Source organism: Leuresthes tenuis, unplaced genomic scaffold (genome assembly GCF_036924035.1).
Source record: "Leuresthes tenuis unplaced genomic scaffold, fLeuTen1.0.hap1 SCAF_6, whole genome shotgun sequence".
Classification (NCBI taxonomy): Eukaryota; Metazoa; Chordata; class Actinopteri; order Atheriniformes; family Atherinopsidae; genus Leuresthes; species Leuresthes tenuis.
In genome coordinates this window covers 29,255,752-29,275,029 of record NW_027325360.1, presented here as the reverse complement: position 1 = coordinate 29,275,029, position 19,278 = coordinate 29,255,752, and the positions used below count along the sequence as shown (strand labels likewise).

Here is a 19,278-nt window from a genome sequence, read left to right as displayed (position 1 = left end):
CTGCTGTCAGCAATCATACACCCATTTTATTTTCGTGAGACATGTGCAAGCACCTGTTCATCTACTGTTCTATCACAATGAATTAGTGATCTATTATCAATAAGGATACTTTTACAACTACTATCAAAGTATGTCCGGACTTCTTATGTTGTCAGTTGCTATATATGAATAAGTGGGTAGCTACTGAAAAGCATTAAGCATGTCACACAGCCCAAACATATAACATTTCAGGACACACCACACAGATAACAACCACAGAGAAGCGTGTCAAAGCCCAAACATGTAACATTCAACAGGACACTTACACAACACATTCAAATCAAACAGTCAGACAACATACAAGAACATATACCCCAGCCGGCATTGCTCCCTGCCTATTTTCGTACAGCACACTATGTGTGCGCACACCTTTATTCACAAACTCTTCAACTTATACTCTTTTACCGAAGCTGCTACAGCTCGATTGGCTGAATACCCTTTGATCCTATTTCGGTGAATTTGACATCTGCCTTACATATAACAGATTAGCGGTTTAGCAGTTTTAATTTAGTTTGAGTGAAGGGATTAATTTTATAGCAAAATCCGAAATCGTGAAGAACTCATGAAAGTAAGCTTATTCTCGGATTCCTGAAACTTTAGATTTGCTCTTTCTTTTACTGCAAAGTACAACGTTGTTTTTTTTGTTTAAATCTTTCTAGACATGGTAAATATTAAGGACAAAGCAGTTTTCACATAGTTTGAGTGAAGGAATTCATTTTATAGATAAAATCCCAAGAGTCTGCTGAGAAAAGAGAGTGAAGGCGAAGTAGACTTTAACACGGCTATGGGAGCGAGCCGAGTGTGGGCTAACCGGGAGAATTGCTTGAAAGAAACGCGACACCGAATGAGCGATCAGAACAAAGCCTCAATACGGGATTCTCGTGGTGTTTTTGTTGCTGCCTTGTCTTTTGCACAGAGTAAAAGACAAGGCAGCCATCGAATAGGGCCCGATTGTTCCTAGTTGGTCAGCCGAGGAGCAAGGGGGGGGGGGAGCAAGCGTCTCAACCAAGCAAAGCTCACCATGGGGAAGGTGGCTATGCCAACTAGCCTGATGCCCTGCTCCCGCAGTGACGGATAATCGTACTCTGGTTTCTCTTCATAACGTACAAGTCTTTCGCCTTTTACCAAAGATTTCTGTGGAGAGCAGCACTAATGAGTTGTTTCTATTTTTGGCAGGCTTTACCTTTGCGGGTGAAGCCCTTTCTGTCTGTGCAAAAGAAATCTTCTTACTGTGCAGAGTGACTTCTCTGAGTAGAGTCGCCTTACTTGTTGCGACTGTGCCGATGTTCGAAGCTGGAGTGCAAAGTTGTTGCTTGAATGGTGCTTGCTGGAGCGTGCAGGAGTGCAAAGTTATACCATTTAAAAGGGCTGAAGAGTGCTCAGTGCAGCGGGTGGGCGACACTCTGGCCACCTTGAAAACCGAGGTTACATCCACTACCAGGGGCAGCCCAAGTTCTGCCGCAAGTGTGGTGAGCATGGGCACCTGGTTGAGGCTTGTACCAAGGTGTTATGTGGGAAGAGCAGAGAAATTGGGCAAACTTTTGGAGAGTGTCCAAATGGCAGGAAATGTAATCTCTGTGGAGAATTAAATCACCTCTTCAGAGATTGCCCTAAATCTTTTGCCAACAAATTAAAGACGGTAAAGCCACAGTCAAGCCAACAAAGAGAAGGACCAAAGGTGGCGGTTGGTGAACAAAGTGAAGAGGACGACCCAATAAATTCAAACTTCCCGCCAAAAGCTTGGATTGGAAGTGAGGAGCAAAAAGGGGAGGGGCCTGTAGAGGCCTCACCACTCAGTGTTGAAGTCTGTGAGAATTCACAGGCAGAGGGTGGAGCTACGCTAAATGAGGAGGAAGAGCAGACAGGTGAGTCTAGTGAAGATACTCACCTCCCCGAAGGTCAACAGAAGGTCAATTTGTTGATAGGCATTAATTTATTTCTTCACTTCTGATGAAGTTTCAACAATAAACAACAAACTTTGTATTATGAGAAAGAACCAGAATCATTCTTCAGGAATCCGAAAATAAGCTCTATTTTATGAGTTATGCACGAATTCGGATTCTCCTATAAAACGAATTCCTTAACTCAAACCAAGTTAAGACTGCTTTGTCCTTCATATTTATTCATGTCTAATCAAGTTTCAACGATAAACAACGTTGTACTTTGTAGAATGAGAAAGAACTTCTTCAGCAATAAGCATCTCTCGACATATGACGAAGTACAGATTTTGCTATAAAATTAATTCCTTCTATCAGCGTGACTTAAAACTGTTTGTCCTCCTTATTTATCCACTTCAAATCAAGTTTCAACAATTAAAAAAAAATTGTAGTTTGAGAAAGAACAACTTAATCTTCAGCAATCAGTATAAAAAGAGGTGCAAATGCCAACCATACATACCTAAAAGGTGGAGCGGAAGTATTCAGCTGCAAGTAGGTGTGAATGTTCGACCATAATTTGTAAAAAGCGGGTAAGAAAAGGTTCGAATGCCCGACTATATATTAACAAAAGCGGGAGGAGAGGTCTTCGGATGAGAGTGGGTGAGAATTTCCAACCATAATCTATAAAATACGGTGAAAAAAAATATGTGAATGCCTCATAGAACACTAAAAGCGGAAGTGTTCGGCTGCAAGAAGGTGTGAATGTCCGACTATATTTGGTGAAAAGCAGGTGAAGCAAGGTCTGAATGCCCAACCTTACATCATCAAAAGCGAGATCAGAGGTGTTTGGCTGCAAGAAGGCCATAGTTTTCCAAAAGCGGGTAAGGTGCGAATGTCCGACTAAATATCAACAAAATTTGGGGCGGAGGTCTTCGGATGCAAGTGGGTGTGAATATTCCACCATACAAGTATGGTGGAGAGGAAGCTGTGAATAGCCGACCATAGTTTGGAAAAAGCGGGTAAGAAAAGGTTTGAATGCCCGAACATACACCATCAAAAGAGGGAGCGGAGGTGTTCCGCTGTACGAAGGTGTGAATGTCCGACCATAGTTGGTAAAAAGCGGGTAAGAAAAGGTTAAAATACCCGACTGTACACAATCAATAGCGGGAGCGGATGTGTTCGGCTACAAGAAGATGTGAAAGTCCGACCATGGTTTTTAAAAAGCGGGTAAGAAAAGGTGCGAATGTCCGACAATGTATGATCAAAAGAGAGAGCGGAGGTTTTCGGATACAAGAAGGTGTGAATGTCCCACCATAGTTTGTAAAAAGCGGGTAAGAAAAGGTTCGAATGCCCGACTATACACCATCAAAAGCGGGAGCAGAGGTGTTCCGCTGTAAGACGGTGTGAATGTCCGACCATAGTTGGTAAAAAGCGGGTAAGAAAAGGTTAAAATACCCGACTGTACACAATCAATAGCGGGAGCGGAGTTGTTCCGCTACAAGAAGGTGTGAAAGTCCGACCATGGTTTGTAAAAACCGGGAAGAAAAGGCTCGAAAGCCCGACTATACACCATCAAAAAGAAGGTTTGAATGTCCATCAATAATTGCTTTAAAACAAGAAAGTAAATTTTCGAATATCAAACCGCACATGATCATAAGCGGGAGAGGAGGTGTTCGGCTGCAAGAAGGTGTGAATGTCCACCCATAATTCATGAAAAATGGGTAAAAAAAAGGTGCGAATGCCTAACAATACATTATCAAAAGCAGGTGTGAATGTCAGCTCATAATTTGTAAAAAGCTGATGAGAAAGGGTGAGAATGCCCGACTATACACCATCAAATGCGGGAGCGGAGTTGTTCGGCTCTGAGTAGGTGTGAATGTCCGACCATAATTGCTGAAGAATGTGTTAGAAAAGGTAAGAATGCTGGACCATACATCATCAAAAGCGGGAGAGGTGGTGTTCGGCTGCAAGTAGGTGTGACTGTTCGACTAAAGTTTGTAAAAAGTGGGTAAGACAAGGTGCGAATGCCTGACAATGTATGATCAAAAGCGGGAGCGGAGGTGTTCAGCTGCAAGAAGGTCTACATGTCCATCAATAATTGCTAGAAAACATGAAAGAAACTTTTCGAAAATCAAAACGCACATGATCATAAGTGGGATAGGAGGTGTTCAGCTGCAAGGTGTGAATGTCCACCCATAATTCCTGAAAAATGGGCAAAAAAAAGGTGTGAATGCCCAACCATACATCATCAAAAGCAGGAGTGGAAGTGTTCGGCTACAAGAAGGTGTGAACGTCCAACCAAAATATGTAAAAAGAAGTTAAGAAAAGGTTCGAATATCCAACCAAACATAATCAAAAGCGGGAGCAGAGCTGTTCGACTGCAAGTAGGTGTGAATGTCAGATCATAATTTGCAAAAAGCTGATGAGAAAGGGTGAGAATGCCCGACTATACATCATCAAATGCGGGAGCGGAGTTGTTCGGCTGTGAGTAGGTGTGAATCTCCGACCATAATTGCTGAAAAATGTGTTAGAAAAGGTAAAAATGCCAGTCCATACATCATCAAAAGCGAGAGAGGTTGTGTTCGACTGCAAGTAGGTGTGAATGTCCAGCCATAATTACTCACAAACGGGTAAGAAAAGGTAGTAGCCAGACCATATATGATCAAAACAGGGAGCGGAGGTGGTTCAGCTGCAAGAAGGTTTGAATGTCAAACTAAAGTTCAAATATATTAACAAAAGCGGGAGGAGAGGTCTTCGGATGAGAGTGGTTGAAAATTTCCAACCACAATGTATAAAATGCGGTGAAAAAAAAGGTGTGATAGAACACTAAAAGGTGGAGCGGAAGTGTTCGGCTGCAAGAAGGTGTGAATGTCCGACTATATTTGGTGAAAAGCAGGTGAAGCAAGGTCTGAATGCCCAACCTTACATCATCAAAAGCAAGATCAGAGTTGTTTGGCTGCAAGAAGGCCATAGTTTGCCAAAAGCGGGTAAGGTGCGAATGTCCGACTAAATATCAACAAAATTTGGGGTGGAGGTCTTCGGATGCAAGTGGGTGTGAATATCCCACCATACAAGTATGGTGGAGAGGAAGCTGTGAATAGCCGACCATAGTTTGGAAAAAGCGGGTAAGAAAAGGTTTGAATGCCCGAACATACACCATCAAAAGAGGGAGCGGAGGTGTTCCGCTGTACGAAGGTGTAAATGTCCAACCATACTTGGTAAAAAGCGGGTAAGAAAAGGTTAATATACCCGACTGTACACAATCAATAGCGGGAGCGGATGTGTTCGGCTACAAGAAGGTGTGACAGTCCGACAATGGTTTGTAAAAAGCGGGTAAGAAAAGGTGCGAATGTCCGACAATGTATGATCAAAAGAGAGAGCGGAGGTTTTCGGATACACGAAAGTTTGAATGTCCTACCATAGTTTGTAAATAGCGGGTAGGAAAAGGTTCGAATGCCCGACTATACACCATAAAAACCGCTGTAAGATTGTGTGAATGTCCGACCATAGTTGGTAAAAAGCGGGTAAGAAAAGGTTAAAATACCCGACTGTACAAAATCAATAGCGGGAGCGGAGTTGTTCGGCTACAAGAAGGTGTGAAAGTCCCACCATGGTTTTTAAAAAGCAGTTAAGAAAAGGTTCGAATATCCAACCAAACATAATCAAAAGCGGGAGCAGAGCTGTTCGACTGCAAGTAGGTGTGAATGTCCAGCCATAATTACTCACAAACGGGGGAAGAAAAGGTAGTATTGCCAGACCATACATCATCAAAACAGGGAGCGGAGGTTCAGCTGCAAGGTGTGAATGTCTGACTATAGTTTGTAAAAAGCGGGTAAGACAAGGTGCGAATGCCCGACAATGTATGATCAAAAGAGAGAGCGGAGGTGTTCGGCTGCAAGGTCTGAATGTCCAACCATAATTGCTAAAAACCGGGTAAGAAAAGGCTCGAAATCCCGACTATACATCATCAAAAGCGGGAGCGGAGGTGTTCAGCTGCAAGAAGGTGTGAATGTTCGACTAAAGTTTGTAAAAAGCTGGTAAGACAAGGAGCGATGTCCCGACATTGTATGATCAAAAGCGGGAGCGGAGGTGTCCAGCTGTGAGTAGGTGTGAATGTCCGACCATAATTGCTGAAAAATGTGTTAGAAAAGGTAAGAATACTGGACCATACATCATCAAAAGCGGGAGAGGTGGTGTTCGGCTGCAAGAAGGTGTGAAAGTCCGACAATGGTTTGTAAAAAGCGGGTAATAAAAGGTTCGATTGCCCGAATATACATCATCAAAAGCGGAAGCGGAGGTGTTCAGATGCAAGAAGGTGTTAACGTCCGACCAAAGTTTGTAAAAAGCAGTTAAAAGCGAGAAAAAGCTTTTCGTGAGTTCTGCATGATTTGGGATTTTGCTTATAAAATGCATTACTTCACTCAAACTATGTTAAAACTGATTTGTCCTTCATATTTACCATGTCTAGAAAGATTTCAACAAAAAAACAACGTTGTACTTTGCTTAAAAGAAAGAGCAAATCTAAAGTTTCAGGAATCCGAGTATAAGCCTGCTTTCATGAGTTCTGCACGATTTCGGATTTTGCTATAAAATGAATTGCTTTGCTCAAACCAAGTTAAAACTGCTTTGTCCTTCCATATTCATCAATGTCTAGATCGACTTCAACAAAGAAAAACATTGGAGTTTGCAGTAGAAGAAGTTGAAATCCATCTACACATTGATAAATATGAAGGACAAAGCAGTTCCCACTTGCCCATAAGAAAATAAGCTTATTCTCGGATTCCTGATCCTTCAGTTTTGCTCTTTCTTCTACTGCAAAATACAATGTTGTTCTTTGTTGAAGTCGATCTAGACATTGATAAATATGAAGGAAAAAGCAGTTTTAACTTGGTTTGAGTGAATGAATTCATTTTATACATAAAATCCGAAATCGTGCAGAACTCATGAAAATAAGCTTATTCTCGGATTCCTAAAACTTTTGATTGGCTCTTTCTTTTACTGCAAAGTACAACGTTGTTTTTTTGTTTAAATCTATCGAGACATTGATAAATATGAAGGTAAAAGCCGTTTTAACATAGTTTGAGTGAAGGAATTGATTTTATAGATAAAATCCCAAATCATGCAGAACTCCTCAAAAGGGGCGTATGGCTTAATCACAAGTGTGGCTCTTTCTCATTCAGGGTAGTATGAGGAAGTTTATGCTTGAAATATATGTAGAAATGGGTACATATGAAGGACAAAGCAGTGTTAACTTAGTTTGAGTGAAGGAATTAATTTTATACATAAAATCCCAAATCATGCAGAACGTATGAAAAGAAGCTTATTCTCGGATTCCTGATCCTTCAGTTTTGCTCTTTCTTCTACTGCAAAATACAATGTTGTTCTTTGTTGAAGTCGATCTAGATATTGATAAATATGAAGGAAAAAGCAGTTTTAACTTGGTTTGAGTGAATGAATTCATTTTATACATAAAATCCGAAATCGTGCAGAACTCATGAAAATAAGCTTATTCTCGGATTCCTAAAACTTTTGATTTGCTCTTTCTTTTATTGCAAAGTACAACGTTGTTTTTTTGTTTAAATCTATCGAGACATTGATAAATATGAAGGTAAAAGCCGTTTTAACATAGTTTGAGTGAAGGAATTAATTTTATAGATAAAATCCCAAACCATGCAGAACTCCTCAAAAGGGGCGCATGGCTTAATCACAAGTGTGGCTCTTTCTCATTCAGGGTAGTATGAGGAAGTTTATGCTTGAAATATATGTAGAAATGGGTACATATGAAGGACAAAGCAGTGTTAACTTAGTTTGCGTGAAGGAATTCATTTTATACATAAAATCCGAAATCGTGCAGAACTCATGAAAATAAGCTTATTCTCGGATTCCTAAAACTTTTGATTTGCACTTTCTTTTACTGCAAAGTACAACGTTGTTTTTTGTTGAAATCTATCTAGACATTGATAAATACCAGCCGAAACTCTGCTGCCGCTTTTGATAATTTATGGTTGGGCATTCTTACCCTTTCTTACCCGCTTTTTACAAATTATGATCTTACATTCACACCTACTTGCAGTCGAACACCTTCTCATCCACTTATGATCATGTGCGGTTGGGCTTTCGCACCTTTTCTTACCCATTTTTCAGTAATTATGGGTGGACATTCAGACCTTCTTGCAGCCGAAAACCTCCGCTCCTCTTTTGATCATACATTGTCGGGCATTCACACCTTGTCTTACCCGCTTTTTACAAACTTTAGTGTATAGTCGGGCATTCTCACCCTTTCTCATCAGCTTTTTGCAAATTATGATCTGATATTCACACCTACTTGCAGTCGAACAGCTCTGCTCCCGCTTTTGATTATGTTTGGTTGGATATTCGAACATTTTCTTAATGCTTTTTACAAACTTTGGTCGGACGTTCACACCGTCTTGCAGCCGAACACCTCCGCTCCTCTTTTGATCATACATTGTCGGGCATTCACACCTTGTCTTACCCGCTTTTTACAAACTTTAGTCGGACATTCAAACCTTCTTGCAGCTGAACCACCTCCGCTCCCTGTTTTGATCATATATGGTCTGGCAATAGTACCTTTTCTTACCCGTTTGTGAGTAATTATGGCTGGACATTCACACCTTCTTGCAGCCGAACACAACCTCTCCCGCTTTTGATGATATATGGTCCGGCATTCTTACCTTTTCTAACACATTTTTCAGCAATTATGGTCGGACATTCACACCTACTCACAGACGAACACCTCCGCTCCCACATTTGATAGTGTATAGTCGGGCATTCTCACCCTTTCTCATCAGCTTTTTGCAAATTATGATCTGATATTCACACCTACTTGCAGTCGAACAGCTCTGCTCCCGCTTTTGATTATGTTTGGTTGGATATTCGAACATTTTCTTAATGCTTTTTACAAACTTTGGTCGGACGTTCACACCGTCTTGCAGCCGAACACCTCCGCTTCCGCTTTTGATGGTGTATAGTCGGGCATTCGAGCCTTTTCTTACCCACCTATTACTTACTATGGTTGGACATTCAAACCTTCTTGTAGCCGAACACATCCGCTCCTGCTTTTGATGATGTATGATTTGGCATTCGCACCTTTTCTTACCCATTTTTCAGTAATTATTGGTCGGACATTCAGACCTTCTTGCACCTGAACACCTCTGCTCCCGCTTTTGATGGTGTATAGTCGGGCTTTCGAGCCTTTTCTTCCCCGATTTTTACAAATTATGGTTGGACATTCAGACCTTGCAGCCAAAAACCTCCGCTCCCTCTTTTGATCATACATTGTCGGGCATTCGCCCCTTGTCTTACACGGTTTTTAAAAACTTTAGTCAGACATTCACACCTTGCAGCTGAACCACCTCCATTCCCTGTTTTGATCATGTGTGGTCTCGAAATACTACCTTTTCTTCCCCCGTTTGTGAGTAATTATGGCTGGACATTCACACCTACTTGCAGCCGAAAAACCACCTCTCCCGCTTTTGATGATGTATTGTCCGGCATTCTAGTCTTTTCTATCACATTTTTCAGCAATTATGATCTGACATTCACACCTACTTGCAGTCGAACAGCTCTGCTCCCGCTTTTGATTATGTTCGGTTGGATATTCAAACCTTTTCTTAACTGCTTTTTACAAACTTTGGTCGGACGTTCACACCTTCTTGCAGCCGAACACCCCCGCTTCCGCTTTTGATGGTATATATTCGGGTATTCGAACCTTCTCTTACCCGCTTTTTACAAACCATGGTTGGACTTTCATACCTTCTTGTAGCTGAACAACTCCACTCCTGCTTTTGATGATTTATGGTTGGACATTCGCATCTTTTCCTACCCATTTTTCAGTAATTATGGGTGGATATTCACATCTTCTTGCAGCTGAACACCTCCTCTCCCGCTAATGATCATGTAAGGTTTGATATTCGAAAATTTTCTTTCATGTTTTAAAGCAATTATTAATGGACATTCACACCTACTTGCAGCCGAACACCACCTCTCCCGCTTTTGATGATGTATGGACCGGCATTCTTACCTTTTCTAACACATTTTTCAGCAATTATGGTTGGAGAATCACACCTACTCAAAGCCGAACAACTCCGCTACCGCATTTGATGGTGTATAGTCGGGATTTCTCACCCTTTCTCATCAGCTTTTTGCAAATTATTCTCTGACATTCACACCTACTTGCAGTCGAACAGCTCTGCTCCCGCTTTTGATTATGTTTGGTTAGATATTCGAACCTTTTCTTAACTGCTTTTTTACAAACTTTGGTCGGACGTTCACACCTTCTTGCAGCCGAACACCTCCGCTCCCTCTTTTGATGGTGTATGTTCGGGCATTCGAACCTTTTCTTACCCGCTTTTTACAAACCAGGGTCGGACTTTCACACCTTTTAGTAGCCGAACAACTCCGCTCCCGCTTATTGATTGTGTACAGTCAGTTATTTTAACCTTTTCTTACCCGCTTTTTATCAACTATGGTCAGACAGTCACACCTTCGTACAGCGGAACACCTCCGCTCCCTCTTTTGATGGTGTATGTTCGGGTATTCAAACCTTTTCTTACCCGCTTTTTCCAAACTATGGTCGGCTATTCACAGCTTCCTCTCTACCATACTTGTATGGTTGGATATTGACACCCACTTGCATCTGAAGACCTCTGCCCCAAATTTTGTTGATATTTAGTCGGACATTCGCACCTTACCCGCTTTTGGCAAACTATGGCCTTCTTGCAGCCAAACAACTCTGATCTCGCTTTTGATGATGTAAGGTTGGGCATTCAGACCTTGCTTCACCTGCTTTTCACCAAATATAGTCGGACATTCACACCTTCTTGCAGCCGAACACTTCCGCTCCACCTTTTAGTGTTCTATCACACCTTTTTTTCACCGCATTTTATACATTATGGTCGGAAATTTTCAACCACTCTCATCCGAAGACCTCTCCTCCCGCTTTCTTTAATATATTTGAACTTTAGTCGGACATTCAAACCTTCTTGCAGCTGAACCACCTCCGCTCCCTGTTTTGATCATATATGGTCTGGCAATACTACCTTTTCTTACCAGTTTGTGAGTAATTATGGCTGGACATTCACACCTACTTGCAGCCGAACACAACCTCTCTCGCTTTTGATGATGTATGGACCGGCATTTTTACCTTTTCTAACACATTTTTCAGCAATTATGGTCGGAGATTCACACCTACTCACAGCCGAACAACTCCGCTCCCGCATTTGATGATGTATAGTCGGGCATTCTCACCCTTTCTCATCAGCTTTTTGCAAATTATGATCTGACATTCACACCTACTTGCAGTCGAAAAGCTCTGCTCCCGCTTTTGATTATGTTTGGTTGGATATTCGAACCTTTTCTTAACTGCTTTTTACATATTTTGGTTGGACGTTCACACCTTCTTGTAGCCGAACACTTCCACTCCTGCTTTTGATGATGTATGGTTGGGCATTCACACCTTTTTTTTTCCCATTTTTCAGGAATTATGGGTGAACATTCACACCTTGCAGCTGAACACCTCCTATCCCACTTATGATCATGTGCGGTTTGATTTTCGAAAAGTTTCTTTCATGTTTTCTAGCAATTATTGATGGACATGTAGACCTTCTTGCAGCTGAACACCTCCGCTCCCGCTTTTGATCATACATTGTCAGGCATTCGCACCTTGTCTTACCCACTTTTTACAAACTTTAGTCAAACAGTCACACCTATTTGCAGCCGAACACAACCTCTCTCGCTTTTGATGATGTATGGACCGGCATTCTTACCTTTTCTAACACATTTTTCAGCAATTATGGTCGGAGATTCACACCTACTCACAGCCGAACAACTCCGCTCCCGCATTTGATGGTGTATAGTCGGGCATTCTCACCCTTTCTCATCAGCTTTTTGCAAATTATGATCTGACATTCACACCTACTTGCAGTCGAACAGCTCTGCTCCCGCTTTTGATTATGTTTGGTTGGATATTCGAACCTTTTCTTAACTGCTTTTTACAAACTTTGGTTGGACGTTCACACCTTCTTGTAGCCGAACACATGCACTCCTGCTTTTGATGATGTATGGTTGGGCATTCGCACCTTTTTTTTACCCGCCTTTTACTATGGTCGGCCATTCACAGCTTCCTCTCCACCATACTTGTATGGTGGGATATTCACACCCACTTGCATCCGAAGACCTCCGCCCCCACTTTTGTTGATATTTAGTCGGTCATTCGCACCTTACCCGCTTTTGGCAAACTATGGCCTTCTTGCAGCCAAACACCTCTGATCTCGCTTTTGATGATGTAAGGTTGGGCATTCAGACCTTGCTTCACCTGCTTTTCACCAAATATAGTCGGACATTCACACCCACTTGCATCCGAAGACCTCCGCCCCAAATTTTGTTGATATTTAGTCGGACATTCGCACCTTACCCGCTTTTGGCAAACTATGGCCTTCTTGCAGCCAAACACCTCTGATCTCGCTTTTGATGATGTAAGGTTGGGCATTCAGACCTTGCTTCACCTGCTTTTCACCAAATATAGTCGGACATTCACACCCACTTGCAACCGAAGACCTCCGCCCCAAATTTTGTTGATATTTAGTCGGACATTCGCACCTTACCCGCTTTTGGCAAACTATGGCCTTCTTGCAGCCAAACACCTCTGATCTCGCTTTTGATGATGTAACGTTGGGCAATCAGACCTTGCTTCACCTGCTTTTCACCAAATATAGTCGGACATTCACACCTTCTTGCAGCCGAACACTTCCGCTCCACCTTTTAGTGTTCTATCACACCTTTTTTTCACCGCATTTTATACATTATGGTCGGAAATTTTCAACCACTCTCATCCGAAGACCTCTCCTCCCGCTTTTGTTAATATATTTGAACTTTAGTCGGACATTCAAACCTTCTTGCAGCTGAACCACCTCCGCTCCCTGTTTTGATCATATATGGTCTGGCAATACTACCTTTTCTTACCCGTTTGTGAGTAATTATGGCTGGACATTCACACCTACTTGCAGCCGAACACAACCTCTCTCGCTTTTGATGATGTATGGACCGGCATTCTTACCTTTTCTAACACATTTTTCAGCAATTATGGTCGGAGATTCACACCTACTCACAGCCGAACAACTCCGCTCCCGCATTTGATGGTGTATAGTCGGGCATTCTCACCCTTTCTCATCAGCTTTTTGCAAATTATGATCTGACATTCACACCTACTTGCAGTCGAACAGCTCTGATCCCGCTTTTGATTATGTATGGTTGGATATTCGAACCTTTTCTTAACTGCTTTTTACAAACTTTGGTTGGACGTTCACACCTTCTTGTAGCCAAACACATGCACTCCTGCTTTTGATGATGTATGGTTGGGCATTCGCACCTTTTTTTTTACCCATTTCTCAGGTATTATGGGTGGACATTCACACCTTCTTGCAGCTGAACACCTCCTCTCCCACTTATGATCATGTGTGGTTTGATTTTCGAAAATTTTCTTTCATGTTTTCTAGCAATTATTGATGGACATTTAGACCTTCTTGCAGCTGAACACCACCTCTCCCGATTTTGATTATGTATGGACCGGCATTTTTACCTTTTCTAACACATTTTTCAGCAATTATGGTTGGAGATTCACACCTACTCACAGCCGAACAACTCCGCTACCGCATTTGATGGTGTATAGTCGGGCATTTTCACCCTTTCTCATCAGCTTTTTGCAAATTATGATCTGACATTCACACCTACTTGCAGTCGAACAGCTCTGCTCCCGCTTTTGATTATGTATGGTTGGATATTCGAACCTTTTCTTAACTGCTTTTTACAAACTTTGGTTGGACGTTCACACCTTCTTGTAGCCGAACACATGCACTCCTGCTTTTGATGATGTATGGTTGGGCATTCGCACCTTTTTTTTTACCCATTTTTCAGGTATTATGGGTGGACATTCACACCTTCTTGCAGCTGAACACCTCCTCTCCCACTTATGATCAATTGTGGTTTGATTTTCGAAAATTTTCTTTCATGTTTTCTAGCAATTATTGATGGACATTTAGACCTTCTTGCAGCTGAACACCACCTCTCCCGATTTTGATTATGTATGGACCGGCATTTTTACCTTTTCTAACACATTTTTCAGCAATTATGGTTGGAGATTCACACCTACTCACAGCCGAACAACTCCGCTACCGCATTTCATGGTGTATAGTCGGGCATTCTCACCCTTTCTCATCAGCTTTTTGCAAATTATGATCTGACATTCACACCTACTTCCAGTCGAACAGCTCTGCTCCCACTTTTGATTATGTTTGGTTAGATATTCGAACCTTTTCTTAACTGCTTTTTACAAACTTTGGTCGGACGTTCACAATATCTTGCAGCCGAACACCTCCGCTTCCGCTTTTGATGGTGTATATTCGGGCATACGAACCTTTTCTTACCCGCTTTTTACAAACCAAGGTCGGACTTTCACACCTTCTTGCAGCTGAACAACTCCGCTCCCTCTTTTGATTGTGTACAGTCGGGTAATTTAACCTTTTCTTACCCGCTTTTTACCATCTATGGTCGGACATTCACACCGTCTTACAGTGGAACACCTCCGCTCCCTCTTTTGATGATGTATGGTTAGGCATTCGCACCTTTTCTTACCCATTTTTCAGTAATTATGGGTAGACATTCACACCTTCTTGCAGCTGAACACCTCCTCTCCCGCTTATGATCATGTGCAGTTTGATATTCGAAAATTTTCTTTCATGTTTTCTAGCAATTATTGATGGACATTCAGACCGTCTTGCAGCTGAACACCTCCGCTCCCACTTTTGATGGTGTATAGTCGGGCTTTGGAGCCTTTTCTTCCCCGGTTTTTACAAATTATGGTTGGACATTCAGACCTTCTTGCAGCCGAAAACCTCCACTCCCTCTTTTGATCATACATTGTCGGGCATTCGCACCTTTTCTTACCCGCTTTTTACAAACCATGGTCGGACTTTCACACCTTTTAGTAGCCGAACAACTCCGCTCCCGCTATTGATTGTGTACAGTCGGGTATTTTAACCTTTTCTTACCCGCTTTTTACCAACTATTGTTGGACATTCACACCTTCTTACAGCAGAACACCTCCGCTCCCTGTTTTGATTATGTATGGTTTGACATTCGCACCTTCTCTCACCCGTCTTTTACTATGGTCGGCCATTCACAGCTTCCTCTCCACCATACTTGTATGGTGGGATATTCACACCCACTTGCATCCGAAGACCTCCGCCCCCACTTTTGTTGATATTTAGTCGGTCATTCGCACCTTACCCGCTTTTGGCAAACTATGGCCTTCTTGCAGCCAAACACCTCTGATCTCGCTTTTGATGATGTAAGGTTGGGCATTAAGACCTTGCTTCACCTGCTTTTCACCAAATATAGTCGGACATTCACACCTTCTTGCAGCCGAACACTTCCGCTTTTAGTGTTCTATGAGGCATTCACATATTTTTTTTCACCGTATTTTATAGATTATGGTTGGAAATTCTCACCCACTCTCATCCGAAGACCTCTCCTCCCGCTTTTGTTAATATATAGTCGGGCATTCGAACCTTTTCTTACCCGCTTTTTACAAATTATGGTCGAACATTCACACCTACTTGCAGCTGAATACTTCCGCTCCACCTTTTAGGTATGTATGGTTGGCATTTGCACCTCTTTTTATACTGATTGCTGAAGATTAAGTTGTTCTTTCTCAAACTACAATTTTTTTTTAATCGTTGAAACTTGATTTGAAGTGGATAAATAAGGAGGACAAACAGTTTTAAGTCAGGCTGATAGAAGGAATTAATTTTATAGCAAAATCTGTATTTCGTCATATTTCGAGAGATGCTTATTGCTGAAGAAGTTCTTTCTCATTCTACAAAGTACAACGTTGTTTATCGTTGAAACTTGATTAGACATGAATAAATATGAAGGACAAAGCAGTCTTAACTTGGTTTGAGTTAATGAATTCGTTTTATAGGAGAATCCGAATTCGTGCATAACTCATAAAATAGAGCTTATTTTCGGATTCCTGAAGAATGAGTCTGGTTCTTTCTCATAATACAAAGTTTGTTGTTTATTGTTGAAACTTCATCAGAAGTGAAGAAATAAATGAATGCCTATCAACAAATGTGGGATCTAAACTCTAGTGCTTCCTCTAAAATAATTTCCTTTCTCAATTTAGAAATGTGTGTGTGTAAGTCACAACACCCGTGACACCAAAACGGCTTTCTTTTCTCTACACTCTGCACTATGAGCACACACACCAAATCAGAAAGGCTTTTTTCTCTCTTTTCTACATTATGGACTGTGGGGACACAAAACCGCTCTCTCTTTTTTTTTTTTTATCGTGTGCCAGGGCGTTGTCTCACGTATTAGATTATGCTTAAGATACGAATGGGTTTATCAGTCACATCAGAATCCATACATACTGATCCTCCCGTAATAAAATGGTCGGATCTTATCAAACACACTTTGTTTCTTGTGACAATCAAGTCAGCGAAACAGCGTATACACGTCAAGACACTGAATCAAGTTTGCCACAAGAACTCATAAGTTTGGCAGTATTGCTCTGCCGTCAGCAATCATACACCCATTTTATTTTCGTGAGACATGTGCAAGCACCTGTTCATCTACTGTTCTATCACTATGAATTAGTGATCTATTATCAATAAGGATACTTCTACAACTACTATCAAAGTATGTCCGGACTTCTTATGTTGTCAGTTGCTATATATGAATAAGTGGGTAGCTACTGACAAGCATTAAGCATGTCACACAGCCCAAACATATAACATTTCAGGACACACCACACAGTTAACAACCACAGAGAAGCGTGTCAAAGCCCAAACATGTAACATTCAACAGGACACTTACACAACACATTCAAATCAAACAGTCAGACAACATACAAGAACATATACCCCAGCCGGCATTGCTCCCTGCCTATTTTCGTACAGCACACTATGTGTGCGCACACCTTTATTCACAAACTCTTCAACTTATACTCTTTTACCGAAGCTGCTACAGCTCGATTGGCTGAATACCCTTTGATCCTATTTCGGTGAATTTGACATCTGCCTTACATATAACAGATTAGCGGTTTAGCAGTTTTAATTTAGTTTGAGTGAAGGAATTAATTTTATAGCAAAATCCGAAATCGTGAAGAACTCATGAAAGTAAGCTTATTCTCGGATTCCTGAAACTTTAGATTTGCTCTTTCTTTTACTGCAAAGTACAACGTTGTTTTTTTTGTTTAAATCTTTCTAGACATGGTAAATATTAAGGACAAAGCAGTTTTCACATAGTTTGAGTGAAGGAATTCATTTTATAGATAAAATCCCAAGAGTCTGCTGAGAAAAGAGAGTGAAGGCGAAGTAGACTTTAACACGGCTATGGGAGCGAGCCGAGTGTGGGCTAACCGGGAGAATTGCTTGAAAGAAACGCGACACCGAATGAGCGATCAGAACAAAGCCTCAATACGGGATTCTCGTGGTGTTTTTGTTGCTGCCTTGTCTTTTGCACAGAGTAAAAGACAAGGCAGCCATCGAATAGGGCCCGATTGTTCCTAGTTGGTCAGCCGAGGAGCAAGGGGGGGGGGGGAGCAAGCGTCTCAACCAAGCAAAGCTCACCATGGGGAAGGTGGCTATGCCAACTAGCCTGATGCCCTGCTCCCGCAGTGACGGATAATCGTACTCTGGTTTCTCTTCATAACGTACAAGTCTTTCGCCTTTTACTAAAGACTTTCGTGGAGAGCAGCACTAATGAGTTGTTTCTATTTTTGGCAGGCTTTACCTTTGCGGGTGAAGCCCTTTCTGTCTGTGCAAAAGAAATCTTCTTACTGTGCAGAGTGACTTCTCTGAGTAGAGTCGCCTTACTTGTTGCGACTGTGCCGATGTTCGAAGCTGGAGTGCAAAGTTGTTGCTTGAATGGTGCTTGCTGGAGCGTGTGGGAGTGCAAAGTTATACCATTTAAAAGGGCTGAAGAGTGCTCAGTGCAGCGGGTGGGCGACACTCTGGCCACCTTGAAAACCGAGGTTACATCCACTACCAGGGGCAGCCCAAGTTCTGCCGCAAGTGTGGTGAGCATGGGCACCTGGTTGAGGCTTGTACCAAGGTGTTATGTGGGAAGAGCAGAGAAATTGGGCAAACTTTTGGAGAGTGTCCAAATGGCAGGAAATGTAATCTCTGTGGAGAATTAAATCACCTCTTCAGAGATTGCCCTAAATCTTTTGCCAACAAATTAAAGACGGTAAAGCCACAGTCAAGCCAACAAAGAGAAGGACCAAAGGTGGCGGTTGGTGAACAAAGTGAAGAGGACGACCCAATAAATTCAAACTTCCCGCCAAAAGCTTGGATTGGAAGTGAGGAGCAAAAAGGGGAGGGGCCTGTAGAGGCCTCACCACTCAGTGTTGAAGTCTGTGAGAATTCACAGGCAGAGGGTGGAGCTACGCTAAATGAGGAGGAAGAGCAGACAGGTGAGTCTAGTGAAGATACTCACCTCCCCGAAGGTCAACAGAAGGTCAATTTGTTGATAGGCATTAATTTATTTCTTCACTTCTGATGAAGTTTCAACAATAAACAACAAACTTTGTATTATGAGAAAGAACCAGAATCATTCTTCAGGAATCCGAAAATAAGCTCTATTTTATGAGTTATGCACGAATTCGGATTCTCCTATAAAACGAATTCCTTAACTCAAACCAAGTTAAGACTGCTTTGTCCTTCATATTTATTCATGTCTAATCAAGTTTCAACGATAAACAACGTTGTACTTTGTAGAATGAGAAAGAACTTCTTCAGCAATAAGCATCTCTCGACATATGACGAAATACAGATTTTGCTATAAAATTAATTTCTTCTATCAGCGTGACTTAAAACTGTTTGTCCTCCTTATTTATCCACTTCAAATCAAGTTTCAACAATTAAAAAAAAATTGTAGTTTGAGAAAGAACAACTTAATCTTCAGCAATCAGTATAAAAAGAGGTGCAAATGCCAACCATACATACCTAAAAGGTGGAGCGGAAGTATTCAGCTGCAAGTAGGTGTGAATGTTCGACCATAATTTGTAAAAAGCGGGTAAGAAAAGGTTCGAATGCCCGACTATATATTAACAAAAGCGGGAGGAGAGGTCTTCGGATGAGAGTGGGTGAGAATTTCCAACCATAATCTATAAAATACGGTGAAAAAAAATATGTGAATGCCTCATAGAACACTAAAAGCGGAAGTGTTCGGCTGCAAGAAGGTGTGAATGTCCGACTATATTTCGTGAAAAGCAGGTGAAGCAAGGTCTGAATGCCCAACCTTACATCATCAAAAGCGAGATCAGAGGTGTTTGGCTGCAAGA

General features: G+C 41.7%; 2 non-coding genes across 2 annotated transcripts; both read left to right on the top strand.

Moving 5' to 3' along the window:
- The first annotated feature begins 1,119 nt into the window (after window positions 1–1,119).
- LOC140310703 (U5 spliceosomal RNA) lies at window positions 1,120–1,233 on the top strand. The gene has a single exon (XR_011916749.1). It is a non-coding gene; the product is annotated as a U5 spliceosomal RNA (small nuclear RNA).
- Window positions 1,234–17,623: 16,390 nt separating this feature from the next.
- On the top strand, window positions 17,624–17,737 carry LOC140310521 (U5 spliceosomal RNA). The gene has a single exon (XR_011916581.1). It is a non-coding gene; the product is annotated as a U5 spliceosomal RNA (small nuclear RNA).
- Window positions 17,738–19,278: the final 1,541 nt, after the last annotated feature.